The sequence below is a fragment of the Oratosquilla oratoria genome, chromosome 13 (genome assembly GCF_046742065.1).
Source record: "Oratosquilla oratoria isolate Oo_2021 chromosome 13, ASM4674206v1, whole genome shotgun sequence".
In the NCBI taxonomy this organism is placed as follows: Eukaryota; Metazoa; Arthropoda; class Malacostraca; order Stomatopoda; family Squillidae; genus Oratosquilla; species Oratosquilla oratoria.
This window is the reverse complement of record NC_134789.1, coordinates 31,484,746-31,499,857: the sequence shown is the minus strand read 5'-3', so window position 1 is coordinate 31,499,857 and position 15,112 is coordinate 31,484,746. Positions and strand designations below refer to the sequence as shown.

Sequence of the window (15,112 nt, the reverse complement as noted above, 5' to 3'; positions counted from 1 at the left end):
TGTATGTATGTATGTATGAAGCTAACACCTGTGAACTATCAGCAAAACAAATTATCTTACTGGTTGCAAACGTAAAGATCTGGTTTACCAATAGAGTGGTTAAGGAATGGAATATACTTATTGACCGTGTAGTGAGCGATGAATGATTGTTTTAAGAGAAGGTTAGATAACTTTATGGATGAGGATGATTGGTGTTGATGGGCATGGAGGTGCCTAGTGTTGTCTCCTTTATTCTTACGTTCTTATGAACTGTGAAGTCTCCACTGACAAATGCATTAACTGCTCACTCGTGTTTCGTTAAGTCCATATCATATCAACAAAAATATCAAAGAACAAAAATAATTTCATAAGCAACAGACTTCACGTGTACCTCGTGTATTTTGACACACAAACACACCTGTGGATGTTTCAGCAAAATCAACTCTTTCATGGCGGCACACGTATATTCTGCTCCGGTTAAAACGAGAAGGGAAACTAATATGTAAAGCTGACATATATCCAAAAGTATATTATGTAAATGGTACCACTCTTAAACCATGTCTTATGTCGTACATCTCTTTCCTTCACCGTCGTCTTCCTCTATTCCTCTCCTTTAATATTTTGGTTTCCCCCTCTGCACCCTATTCCTCTTCTTTACTCCTTTGGTTTTACCCATCATTCGACTGGTTTTCTTCTTCTTCCTCCACTACTACCTCCCCCTCCTCTTCTTCTTCCTCCACTACTACCTCCCTCTCCTCTTCTTCTCCCTCCACTACTACCTCTCTCACTTCTTCATCCTCCACTACTACCTCTCTCTCCTCTTCAACCTCCACTACTACCTCCCCCTCCTCCTCTTCTTCTTACACTACTTCCTCTCTCTCCTCTTCATCCTCCACTACTACCTCCCTCTCCTCTTCTTCCTTCACTACTACCTCTCTCCCCTCTTCTCCCTCCACTACTACCACCCTCTCCTCTTCTTCCTTCACTACTACCTCCTCTCCTCCTCCTCTTCTTCCTTCACTAATACCTCCCTCTCCTCCTCCTCTTCTTCCTATGTAGTCCCACGCCCTTGATAATTACCCACGCGACGTCGGATACGGACATCTCGTCGCGCTTATCAACACTCATCTTCGGCTCTCCCCTCTCCCGTCTCGATTCGCCACACCTCACTCACTCGATCGGCCACACTCTAAATCGTAATAGAATTACGGTAATGGCATTAACATGACAGTAGAGCATGTTGTCAACAGCTGCTGCATTTTAGTCCCACCATAGAATTGTTTCGAGTTTAATAGTTCCATACTTTAATTAGTTCATTTTTAGCCCACCAGAGAAAATAAAAGACCTGGACTCCAAGATTTAAGAATTATATGCTTCTTCAGCTGGACCTATCTAGGATTCAAATTGGAATATATAATCTCCTCGGTGATTTAACCCCTCAATCTAAACACTGATCACCACTAGTTAGGGAATGTGTATGTTTTTACATGAACCCTTTCGTCACCACGGTGATGCGACACACATTTTTTCTTCTTATAGCCAAGAGGTAAAGTTGGAGGGGCACCACTGCATTCAGGTATTGACCCATCGAAAATTCGCACCCACCCCCCACCAAAGCTGAATGAATGTGTATGACGAGAGAGAGAGAGAGAGAGAGAGAGAGAGAGAGAGAGAGAGAGAGAGAAAGAGAGGAGGGAGAGTGTGAAGCAAATCTATAGAATTTGAAGTATCCTTATATATATCTTTTATATACAGTACAGTATAATGTATATATCAAATTATGAGCCTATAATGAAAAATACGTCACTGGTAATGGCACTTACATACCCTGATCACAATATCTCTCCCTCTAATAAGGCGTTTGGTCCCTTCTTATATGATACATAGAGCATTAAGCCTTTTATACTGCAGCATCACACTGTATAGACTTCGTAAATTACGTGGTGATTTTATCAAAGAGCAAAGGAGTGGACCCCGACCTGGACGCCATCTTTATGGACAGAAGCCTCTTTCGGGCCATAACCTTCTGTGATATACGATATATAAAGAGCGCCGCACAGTATTGCAAGTAACATTCCTAGCTCAGAACGTTGAGGGTCCGGGTTCGAAACCCCGAGGTACATCGCAATTTCATGTTTTTCTCAACCCCTCTCCACAACGTCCGACATCAGGTACGTAGTAGATTCGTGATGCATATATATGCTAGCACATAATCAGTATGGTCGACCTGATTACACCGACTGAAGATTTCACCATACATACAACCTTACCAAGCTGGATTAAGCCACCGTGGTGAGGTACACAGGCCCCATCGTCCTCAGGGGATAGGCCGGTCCTGAAGTGGACCACTAAGGATGAACTATACTACACCGGCTGCAGTCAAGCTGTTTCAGTCAGCTGTGCGTGACCTTCTTCGGTGGCTAAGGAGGTACACGGCCCGCATCTTCTGCCAGAACAACTTCCCGTCTCCTTTGGTCCGTGTACCACATTCTCCTCCATTTTTACGTCATTCATTCACATGACGTCACCGTCCTTCTCGTCATTAATGCCGAATTCATTTCCGCAGCCTTATTACCTTGTTCCTCCACCCCCACCCCCTTCCCACACACACACACACTCCCTGCAACTCACACTATCTCACTGTACTTTTTCCTTTGACACGACACCTGCCTTCTCCCTACTCGTTTCCTCCCCTCCAACTCTTTAACACATTTTAATTGTCTTCCACAACACCCAATGCCTTGTGGTTCCTCTTGTCCTTTGCCCACCCGAATGGACTACTTTCCAGTTGTTGTTTTTTTTTTTTTTTTTTTTTTTAATTCTTTATTGTTGTTGTGTTTGTCGTTCCCCACACTGTCTGGCCGAGTAGTCCCGTCTCTCCGAGGAACGCCATGGCTGGAACGGGGTTTTCCCGCAAATCCCTTACAGAGTGTATATTGTGTTGTTGGCGTGCATGGTTGTGTACAATGCAATCTTCCATAATGTCCTTATTCCCTGTTGCTCCACCCTCTAACCCAAACTCCCTTAAAGACCTTGCGTACTGCACAATCTCCTTCATCACGGGAAAGGGAGATGGGAAGGAAAGGAGGGAAAGACGAAGGAAAGGAGGAAGAGACAAGAGGAGGATTATGTTATATTGCCGTTTAAGTTTAATTCAAACAAGTCTCCAAACTTGGAGAACTCAACATGAGAACATGTCCGAGTTCATGTACAGGGTCAGTCCATTGTATCACAAATGTCTGACATTCTGTTAAAGGCCCGAGTTTAAATACTCTTTTGGTAGACAAGAGATGAAAGGAATGCCCAGGATAAAAATATATAATATACCCGATCCTTTTTAAACATGTCATTGTCAAAGTCAAAACGAAATTTACACAAAACAAATCATACAAATTATTTTACAAATATTATCATGGTCCCTCCAGAGGTACACTTGCATTCAAACTAGCATCAGGCTTAAACAAACTCAACCGATACGGCCATTGTGAACTTTTAAGTCGTTTCCCGAATTACATAATTGCATACAAATACATATATCCTTTTTCCTTTTTAATCGAGATTAATTATTCTTACCAAGTCATCCACTTCAAAGAACATCTGTGCACGAATTGGGTGGGCAACAATAGTATATATTTGACATTAAGCCATTTGTTCCTGTGACAAAGCCACTCGCTGGTGAGTTACCATTAGACGCTCGTAAACGACCTTTGTTCCATGCAACCTTTCTTTTCTCAATGACCTCAGCTGAAATCTGTTTCTTTCCGGAACTATAATAACCTCCAGCGAGCCCAGCCTGGGATATCACCCATCATCAGCTACGATAACTTCATCATCATCTAATTGGGGACATACGGAGCGCGGTGCTCCACCCACACGTCGGCGCCAGTCCCTACGGTCTCTCTGAGCAAGCTCTCATGCAGCTAGTCAGGTTCAATTGTATCAGAACCCGAAATTGAATAACCTAGAGCAGTTTATTGGTGTTTTACATTCCTAGGGGTGTCTAGTGAACATTTCAGGTGGGTGTGCAAAAATTCATGCTATGGCAAATTTTCTATGACCCCTCTTTGGGGTCGATGACTTCTTCCATGACCCTTATGGTGGGTCATCATTAAAACATCACTAAAAGATAAGTAATGTCACTTCTTATAGATTTTTAATGGCAAGAAATATTATTGTGAAGTCCACTTCATGATTTCTGGTCTGTCATAAGATTTAGGGTTATTTTGGGGGTCAAAATAAGGATTATATAATACAAAACTAAGTTGTATATGCACTATAAAAAGGTAGTATGTAATCGGGAAGGGTCTATCACCAACATGCAGGGTCTGAACAAGGAACAGAAATAAAATTCAGGTTCAGATTACTTCATGTGATTTCATGTTAAGCCAAACAAATCAAGTAATAAATAGGGAAAAACAACAATTTATTTTGACTTATGTACGGTCATAGAATAGGAATGTTGAGATCCAAATTCATATAATATGCAATTTTACAACATTTCAAACACTGTAAACTATTACTTGTTTAAGCAAATGAGTTAAAGTATTACATCATAATGGTTAATATTTATATTCCCTACTGATTGTAGTACAAACAATAATAATTGGCATAAACTTCAAGACTGACTAGTGTTAGTCTTACTACATGTACTTACTACTTTTAGTCATCATCACTATCAGGACTAACATGTCTAATTTGCAACCTGTTTTCCATTCACATTGAACAATTTTCAGAATTCCATCTGGTCCAAGTTTAGTAGCTTATGGTACAGTAATAGCATGAGCGGTCCCCCCTTCACCTCCCTGTCACGTTTAGTAATAGTCATGCCTGGATTTGTTCCTTTGTAAGCACACTTCCATATTGCAGTTTGCAAGTGTGCTCTTTTAATGTTCTCATTCTCAGCTTCTGATGTAGGAGGCAAAGCTGCTTAGTTAAGCAATTGGCAGTCTTCTTCCACATCTTACGCCTCCCTTTTGTGAACTGACTACTGTTAGCAACAATTTCTCCATAGCAGGTACACACAAAGGAAATAACCTAATCCATGTTTGGACAAATTCAACTTTTATCCGACTTGGGACATTGAAGAAAAGTCGGATGTTTGGACTAGTCGGATGTTCGAAGGTCGGATAAAAGGAGTTTTACTGCAATTGACATGGCATGATAAAAAGGTACTAACATAATAATCACATCAATGTCTTCTGAAACTACTCGCACATTTTTTTCCTTGTAGTGTCGCCAAAATTGCAAGTTGACCAAGATTTCATCAGCCTCTTCCTGTTCAGATTTCAGATCAACTTTTTGTTTCCCGTGATGTATCTCTATGGGAACATATTCCACACCAACTATGCTAAGTGTGTGATGTTGAGCTGTTAATGGAAGATCTAACTTGGCATTTGCATCTTATTCTGGGTAACTTCTGGGTCAATTTGCCTAGATGGAGGAGGTATGTCTTCTGACAGCAAATGTACCCTACTTGTCCCTTGTTTCCGTTGTATGACAGTTCAAATGTAGGATTTTGGTGGTTGACATCTTTTCAAGGAATGCATCAAGATTTCTTTGATTGGTTCTCAAGTTAAATCCCTGTTAATATTGAGGTTGTATGTTGTGCGTTTTTGTTTGTAGGTAAGGGTTTCTAGACGAATTTGACTGGCAACGTTGTCAACTGCAATATCAAGATCCTCCTCATTGGGTTTGATGAGGTGCAAGCCTGCTCCTGCACCTAACACATGTATGCGAACTGTTTCGCCTAGGCCATCTTTGCTTCAGAACAACATCCTTCAGTTTCAAACCATCGCCTCTAATGTCAGTACATACTTAATAGGCTTTAATGCGACGCTCTTTTAGTACTTTGGGGTCATAATCTACAATACATGGGAACACATCAGGGCAAAACAAACAGTGCTGATTGAAGTCCAACAGGCCTGGTGTGCTTGATCTCAGTCAGTTTGCTTCAGGTTCAGAACTTGTACGGGTATATGACTTCATATATGCCCTAATATTGGTATTTCATGTATATTTTGAAACAGTTCTTGTGAACCTTGATAAACAGTATATAGAGATCATTCCCAAGTGCTTGACTTGCTGATATCACACTTCTGATTCTCTCTGACCCAGACGTTAATAATTTGTCTTTAGGATTGTAATGCTAAGTTGGAAAAAATAATTATTCCGACTCAAGCTCTCTGCCATGATCTGAAAAAAAAGAAAGAAAAAATACAATAGTAGGAGCCTTACAATAACTATGTCTTGCTTGATGTCATATTTACATGTATGTAGCAGGATGTCATATATGTACGAGGTTTCAAATTACAGAAAATTAAGTGAGAATGAATTGAGAACTCCTATTAAAAATAGGAGGACTGTAGGAATTATAGTTTTAATATTGGTGACATATAGAGGTGAGTAATATTAACATATCTAATAGAGGATATGACCAGGGTACCTGTATACAGATTACTTGATGCCTAATAGTAATATGCGAGATGAAGGAAATAAAGGACCAATACAGATAAAAAAAAAAAAATAATAAAAAAATAATAATTACTGGTCTCAAGTGTAAATCTAAATGCATCATTGATTTTAAGGTCCATTTTCTTCACACTGAAAACTGGAAGTCTTTCAAGTCTTTCTTCTCATTCCTGGTACTCCATTCCCACTTGCAAAAATTCATTTGTTCATCTAACACCCCTATTCTAAACATTATATTGATCATTTATCAGAGTACCTACCTTCTTCAGCTGAATTGTCAAGTGGGAAAGCTCTGTCACATGATCCGTAAGGTCATTATGACATCATCAGGGAATCCCCTGTAGAGGGCAGCACCTGTGGAAGAATGTCTAAATATGCCCTTTGGTGGTATAACTTGTCATTATTTCACTGTAATCAGTTTAAGCTCTTTGGACATTTTATTAAGGAGGAATATAAAATGTTTGAAAATACAAGATAACCATAAGAAATATTAATCTCTGATTTAGAACTCAAAATTCTGTCTCTTCAGGAATTGCTGAAAAATTTGTATAAAAAAAAAAATACCCGAAATCATATGACACTGACCTGGTATCATGAAATAGACTTCACAATTTTATTTCTTGCCATTAAAATCCTATAAAAAGTGATACTACTTATATTTTACTGGTGAGCTACAATAAAGCTCATGAAAGATGTTGTTGATGCCAAAGAGTGGTCATAAAAAATTGCCACCGCATGGATCTTTGCATGTCCACCTGAAATGTTCACTAGACACCCCTAGGAATCTAAGACACCAATAAACTGGAGTAGGTTATTCAACTCTGGGTTACATTTTTTTTTCAAACAACTCTCGACAGGTTCGATCAAACTTGCCCCAGCCATGAATTCTGTGGGGGCGTCCCTTTCGTCTCCTCCTCCATCGAGGGTTGTCTCTTGTGGAGACTACGCTGAATAGGATCAACATCAGGGAAACGTGGCACACGCCCATATAGCCAGAGTTGACGTTCACGAATTACGACATGTGTTATACGTTTCATAGGCGGGCTGGACACCACTTGCCCGGAGTGTCCAACCACAGGTGACAGATTTGGTCTTAGGATTCTCTTGGCGCATTATCCCTCTGTACCCACCACGCCTGAGCGGCAGTTACGATTAGATGAATGCATGTTTCTTTTTTCATTATTATCACTATTATCGAGTGCATGCGTGTATACAAAATTATCACAGGAGAAAAGAAACTTGAAAATAGTACTTCTGGATATAAAAGTATTTACTGTCTTCGAGTTCCTATTCTGCTGTGGTAATTTTGTAATTATCTGTGCCACACTAGTGTGAAAGTCCTGTACACACACATTATATATATATATATATTATATATATATATATATATATATATATATATATATATATATAATACATATACACAAATAAAACGGTGGGAGTAAGCTAGCTTACGCTGTCGGGCACTGCTGTGGATGTCGTATGACTTGTTGCAATGTTTCTGACCTAAGCAGTGGGCTAGAGAAAAGTATGGTCCCTCATCCACGAGGAACTAAGGTGAAAGGGAAGCAAATGGGTGTTGGATGGGCGGGGGTCCATGGCTTGGCCCACGCCCTCCCAAGGGTGATGAAATCTTTTGGTTATATAGACAGACAGGTAGACAATGTAAGCCGTACCTCTTAATACAGGTTTAATTTGCTTTACATACATTTTTAACCCCTTCTGCTCGATAACGTACTCTGAAGATTTCATTCTAGCTAAAAGATTGTGGAGGCGGTAAAAGAGAGGAGGAGGCATTGGGCAGGTAAGTTAGCGCGGCCGACTGATGAGCGAAGGAGCGAGTGTGTTACTGAGTGGACGCCGCGAAATGGGAAGTGTGCAAGAGGGTGACCAAACAGGTGGAGGGATGAAATAGAGAAGTGTGCAAGAGAGACGTGGCAGAGGTTAGTGTCAATGTTTTATTCTGTTTAGATCAGTGATTCTTAGCCAAGGGTTAAAAAATGTGTATATGTGTGTGTTGTGTGTGTGTGTTTTGTGTGTGTGTGAGTTGTGTGTGTGTGAGTTGTGTGTGTGTGTGTGTGTGTGTGTGTGTGTGTGTGTGTGTGTGTGTGTACGCCAAGGGAAAGATAGAGGAGGGAGGAGGAAGGGAACTCGTTTTTTGTCCCTTTATGATGGTTATGGATTTTTTGTATGGAAGTAAGGGGGTAAATGGACAAATACCAGTGATGTACCGAAGCTTCGGTATCGGTATCGGTATCGGTAAATATCGGTTTATTTTCAAGCTATCGGTATCGGTATATATCGGTATCGGTAAAATAGAAGGTATCGGTATATCGGTATCGGTATTGAAAAATAAATACCGATACCGATACCGATACCTTGAGAGAAAATTTAAGTTAAATTACTTTCATTCATGAAACAAATAAATAATTATATAAATATATAAAGTAAAGGGTGTCTTTCACGCCATGTGGTTGTGGAATCATTTGCGTCTTATGTAAGAAGAGAAGAGAGCTAGCTGATGGCTATTATCCTATTACCCTTTTCGATCTCATTCTTAATATTTATTTATTGTAATTATTTATTTATATTTAATATTTGAACTTGCATTTTTCAGATAGTCAATATTGTGATAAATTTATTAAATTACAATTAGAATTGCCAGAATTAGCAATAATGCCTAAGTCAAAGCAAAGTGTTATATGGAATCTAGTGACAGTATGCAGAGATGATTCTTCAAAAGTATCCTGTAATTTCTGTAATACAATATTAAGCAGAGGAGGAATAAACAGGCAAACCCAAACAACAACAAATATTAGAAAGCATCTTCAACATAAACATCCTGATGAGTTTGGAAATGCCGAATTGGAGCAGAAAAAAGCAGCTGAATCAAACCCAACACTTGCCTCATTCTTAAATGTTCCACCTACCAAAAAGCTAAAAATTTCAACTTCAACTTCTAGTCAAAGTCAAACAGGCTGTTCAAGTGCAAAACAGGTATCTCAACAGCCAACTCTTGAAGCTACTCTCCAGTACAAAAAGATTTGGGACATCAACAGTGCTCCAGCAAAAGAGGTACACAAATATATTGCTGAAATGATCACAATAGATTGTCAACCTATATCTATTGTAGAAGATCTGGGATTTGCTAGGCTCCTTAATCACTTAAAACCAAACTATAAGATCCCAAGCAGGAAATACATCTCTAACACAACTATCCCAGAGCTTTATGAAAAAGTGCACAATAAAGTACAAGGCATTGTGAGCAATGCGCAAAATATCGGTATCGGTAACCCATTAAATTCCTGTATCGGTATCGGTATCGGTAAAATGCTAAAAAAAAATATCGGTATCGGTATCGGTAAAAATTTTGGTTCTGGCACATCACTAACAAATACATCAAGCCGAAGGGGTTAATGATGGAGGAAAAGATGAGAATCCCTGGCTTAGAGAAACCTCTCTGTGCAATGTTGGGTCAAACACTGAGCAAACTATCTCATTTCACCCAAATATCATTTTGCTCTTTTCCTTTTTTAATTTGGTCCGAATAACGGCGGTGAAGGAAATAAGCAAGATCTAGTTTATCAACAGAGTGGTTAACGAATGGGATAGACTTAGTAACCATGTAGTAAGCGTTGAAACAATTGGTTGTCTTAAAAGAAAATTAGATAACTTTGTGGATAGGGAGACAGGTGGAATGAGGCATGGAACTACCTAGTGTAGGCCTAATGGTCTCTTGCAGTCTTCTCCATTCTTCTGTTCTTATAAATTTCATTTAGCTCGGAGAAACCTAAGTTCTCATCGGCTTAAAAAAAAAAAAAAAAAAACACGGGGGAGAATAAAACAACGTGGAAGAGGATTTCTCCCTCTCCCCCCGGGGGTGGAGACGCGTCCGGCAATGGCGTAAGGACAACTGGATAGATCCCCATGGGAAATTTGTCTCCAAAGCAATGGAACGGAAGTGCTTCTACAGTGAGTGGGGAAGGAGAGTCAATATAGAGTAAACACATGAGACACCCTATCCTCAAATACAGTGTGTGTGTGTGTGTGTGTGTGTGTGTGTGTGTGTGTGTGTGTGTGTGTATATATATATATATATATATATATATATATAATATATATATGTGTGTGTGTGTGTGTGTGTGTGTGTGTGTGTACGTGCGATAATAATAATAATAATAATAATTATAATAATAATAATAACAGTAATAATCATAATAATGATAATCGATTTGTTGAGTTAACCATAACACAGTGATAATGTACAATTTGAGCTAATATTAGGACTAGACTAAATTGACTTAATAATGTCCGCTATGAACTGAATGGCGCTGTTCTTGTAGCGTGTACATGTGTGTATGGTGTGTGTGTGTGTGTGTGTGTGTGTGTGTGTGTGTGTGTGTGTGTGTGTGTGTGTGTGTGTGTGTGTTTACCTAGTTGTATTTTGTGGGAGGAGAGCTATGCTCGTAGTGTCCCGCTGTTGTATCTTTCCGTATCCAGTGTTTTCTTACAATCATGTATAGTTTTAGCACTCAGTTTCCTCTTTCAGTTTGTTCCAGATATCTATCACTCTCCGTGGAAAGCTATTCTTTTTCAGATCTCTTCTATAACTGTCTTCCTTAAGTTTCTTCTCGTGTCCTCTTGTATTTCTTCTGTTCCATTTTAGTAGGTCATCCCAATCAAGAATTTCCATCCCTTTCATAATTCTGTAAATGGTTATCAAACCATCTCTTCTTTGTTCCAGGGTTGGTAAATTTAGTTTGTCCAAGCTTTGTTCGTATTTTTTTTATTTCCCTTTTGATTCCAAATTAATTTCATTACTTGTTAATTTGTTTATGATATATTTCGCTAGTTTCATTTTTCTGTGCAGGATGACTATGATCCAATTAACTCGTGTGTGTGTGTGTGTGTGTTTATGTGTGTGTGTTGTAGGTATGTGTTTATGTGTGTGTGAGCGCGTGTGTGTATGTGTGTGTAAAATTCACCATGCTCATGGATCACGTGTGGGAATCGTGATCGACAGCTTTACCCGTTCGGATGAAAGCGCATAGCCCATATATGGCCTAATCTATAAGTAATGGACTTTACCAACAAACACACACACACACACACACACACACACACACATACACACGCACACTCAATTCCTTGCCCACCAGATTTGGGGTGCCGGTCTGCAGTGCTTTTTTTTTTTTTTTTTTTAGCCTTGGCGTGTGTCTGTTTCATGTGTACGTGTGCTTGTGTGCGTGCGTGTTCCCTCTACTATTTCTATGACTGTGATGACAAAACCTAAATGAGGGTATGGTGGAGCCCTTTTCCTCGGGTCCTTGAAGTATCAATGCCCAAACTCTAAAATAGTTAGTCTAAATGAGTTATCACACTGGGCTATTTTTCCTCCAACATCCTATCTCCAACCTCCATTTGAATAACTACAATATGATTTCGCTTACACAAATCTAGACTTCTCTAAGTACATTTCAACAATATATCTAACATTCGTACAGGCTTACAATCTTTCAGTTCATCATTCAGCTTTGATATATATGACGGAAAGATAATTTGATTTTTGGAAACTTGAAAAATAAAATATTGCAACTTAAGTCGTTTTACTCGAATGAACTCTCAACGGTCGGCGCTGGTGAAGCTCATGGAAGCCCAGTGTGATAACCCCTTTCGCGAGAGAAATGGTAAAAAAATCATCACTCTGCAGCAACTTAAAGGGCATTTACACGCCCAAACGGTTTGTCAAACCCGATATGTCAAACAAGTGTTTGAAGTGACGTTTGATCGTGTGAATGGGGTATTTGGTCGTCAAACGCGTTTGACAAACGTGTTTGACAACCAAATTCCTTATTCACGTTGTCAAACATCCCTTCAAACACTTGTTTGACAAACAGTTTGACTGTGTAAACGGCCTTTTAGTTACATTCATACCAACCACCGTCCCCGTCATTCACAAAGCAGCCCCTTCCGGTGTCTTATCGCCTACACTATCTGCTGCACTCCCGCCTTTCGTGATGTTTCTCTTGCATTTGTCTTGCAAGTGTGTCTGGCAGGAAGCTACGCCCTTCCCGCCCGCAAGAAAAACGTCCCGAGGTGGCGCGGGACCTGCAACGCAACAAAGTCTCGAACTAGTGCTAGAGCAGTGTTTCTTAACCTGGGTTCGATCGAACCCCAGTGGTTCGGTGAGTCAGTTTTCGGGGTTCGGTGGTTCGGCGCATTTCTGAAATTGTCTCTGAGAGGCAACAGCAAAAGTCACATTGATTTGCAGTAAATATTTATTATATTTTTGTTTTATGTGAAATTCATGCTTTGTTGATTTTCTTCTTTGAACACAGTGATTTCGTGTGCAAATGATCCATGGTAGTTTGTGCACTAATACAGTATATAGTTCCTATGTTTTGAATTTGAAGAAGAAAAAAAAAACACATTTTATTTTTCCAACTACGATGGGTTCGATGAATACATGTATGAAACTTGCGGAGTTCAGTACCTCCATCAAGGTTAAGAACCACTGTGCTAGAGGGAGCGAGGAAGGGATGGTCACATCGATACGCTATAAAACAGGTAAATAGACGAAAAAGAACACGCGCGTGCGTTTACCTAATTACAGTATACTCTACACAGAAGGGAGATATGCTCTTAAGGTCCTGTCTCTTATCGTACTGTCGAATTATTATTACTGTGTGTGTGTGTGTGTGTGTGTGTGTGTGTGTGTGTGTGTGCGCGCGCGTCTTTACCTAATTATAGTATACTCTACACAGAAGGGAGATATGCTCTTGAGGTCGTCTCCTATTGCACTATCGAATTATCATTGTGTACGTGTGTGTGTGTGTGTGTGTGTGTGTGTGTGTGTGTGTGTGTGTGTGTACACGCATATATCCAAGTATGTGTACGGTCAACTTCCTTCACACTTGTTTCCTTTCACCTTACAAATTTGCGGATTGCACCGTGACTCCGAAAGGTCTCTCACAAGGCCAAGGCTTCGACGGCGGGAGGGCCTCGAGCCCCTATCAATGGGGCCCAGCGATCTGCGGCGCATATTATCACTACGCCCGAGGGGCCGCACGAACGTCCCAATGACACCGGTAGCGTTTCCTGTCTGTTGGTCTGGTAATTACACTGAGAGAGGAAGGCTATTGTTATGCACCGGGAGAGCTACGGGGCGTTGAGGCAGGCGGGGCACGATGCTGTATATTGTCACGACCCCACGCTGCTGCTGCTATCACGGCCGTTAATGATGGCGTTAAATATGCAGGCTAATTGTCATTGCAAATGATGCGATGTGATGGAGTACAAAGGAATTTAGCGGATGAGCACATCATGAGACCTACTGGTACATAGCGAGGCTGGCCTTATCATTACCATTACTATTCATATAATTATCAATATTATTGTTATCATTATTACTAGTGTTATTATCATTATTATATATGATGATCACAACGATGACGATGATAACATGTTTTATATCTAGAGAAAAAGTAATAAGAGAGGGCAACAGTTGACATCTTATATCAGGAGACGCGCTTTAGGTATTTCGTTCAGGTTAATGGCATACATTTACATTCAGCTGTGGGTAGAACCGAAGGGGTCTAATGAATTATTCGAGAAGTAGAAACTATTGCCCGTCATCCAGAAGGACCCAAGAAAAGAGGGAAGGAGGGGTGGTGAATGGGAGTGGAGTATGTGGGGATGAAATGGGTGGCAGTGGAATAATGCTTTTTGACTTTGGTTACCTCTCTTGTACGGGGGGAAAATCCCTCGGTATATGTATGTATGCAAAGTAGACCAGTTGGAAAAAGAAACTAAAGAAGCAGAGCGCTTTCGTATATTACATCTTCAGTGCACTTTTTGCTTCGTTAGTTTCTTTTTCCAAGTGGTCTACTTTGTATAAGTGAACACACGTACCCGCTTCTTATTAGCATATGTATGTATGTATCAGAAGTAGAAACAACTTTGCTAACGGTGCAGTCAATGCTGGGATCGAGCAGTTTGATTAACAACTAAACTATATAATGCAATGACCTCTTTATTATCCGTCCATTCATCTACTTACTCTGCAACCGGTCTCGTTATGATTACATTAAGACGGTGTTAGTAATAGCACAGCCATCCTTATCATCATCCACCAACTGAGCTATTACTACAATTCAACCATGAAACTATAAACATTAACATCATCACCCACCTATTATCACACAAATTTCGCTATCACAGTAACCACACAGGGTTCCTGTTTCAACATAACTATTATACCTATTCAAGACTTACCACTACCATCAACCCAATATCATTACCATACTTTTGCCGTAAACTACCACATACATACACATTAACAACATTATTGTCACCAACATTCCGAATGTTATCACTAGTATCAGCCTAAGCACAAACTGAGACGCAGGCGACACAGTACAAAGCAAAGGCAGATTTCCTGTTGCTAAATTGAAGTAGTTTCAAATTCTCTCTCACTTGAAATCCAGTGGTTGTACATCTAAAAGCATTTCAAGTGACAGAGAAGTTCAAACTGTACTTCAATTCAACAACAGGAAGTCTGTCTTTGGTATGTTGCGTCGCCTGTGTCTTAGTTTTCGCTTAGGCTCAGTATTTCTCTCATCACCAGCCTACCCAGTTATAATAACATATAGACCAACGCCATCTC

At 40.0% G+C, this 15,112-nt stretch overlaps 1 protein-coding gene and 1 long non-coding RNA gene across 2 annotated transcripts in view; both read right to left on the bottom strand.

Annotated features, from left to right (window-relative positions):
- The window catches only part of LOC143032209 (uncharacterized), a 224,873-nt gene that overhangs the window by 144,045 nt on the left and 65,716 nt on the right, over positions 1–15,112 (bottom strand). The window lies entirely within an intron of this gene.
- LOC143032135 (uncharacterized) overlaps positions 4,329–15,112 on the bottom strand; it is a 76,229-nt gene continuing 65,445 nt past the window's right edge. The window contains exons 2-3 of the long non-coding RNA XR_012967079.1: positions 6,708–6,801; positions 4,329–6,171 (exon numbers count right to left, since the gene is read on the bottom strand). This is a non-coding gene — a long non-coding RNA (uncharacterized LOC143032135). The remainder of the gene's footprint in view (positions 6,172–6,707; positions 6,802–15,112) is intronic.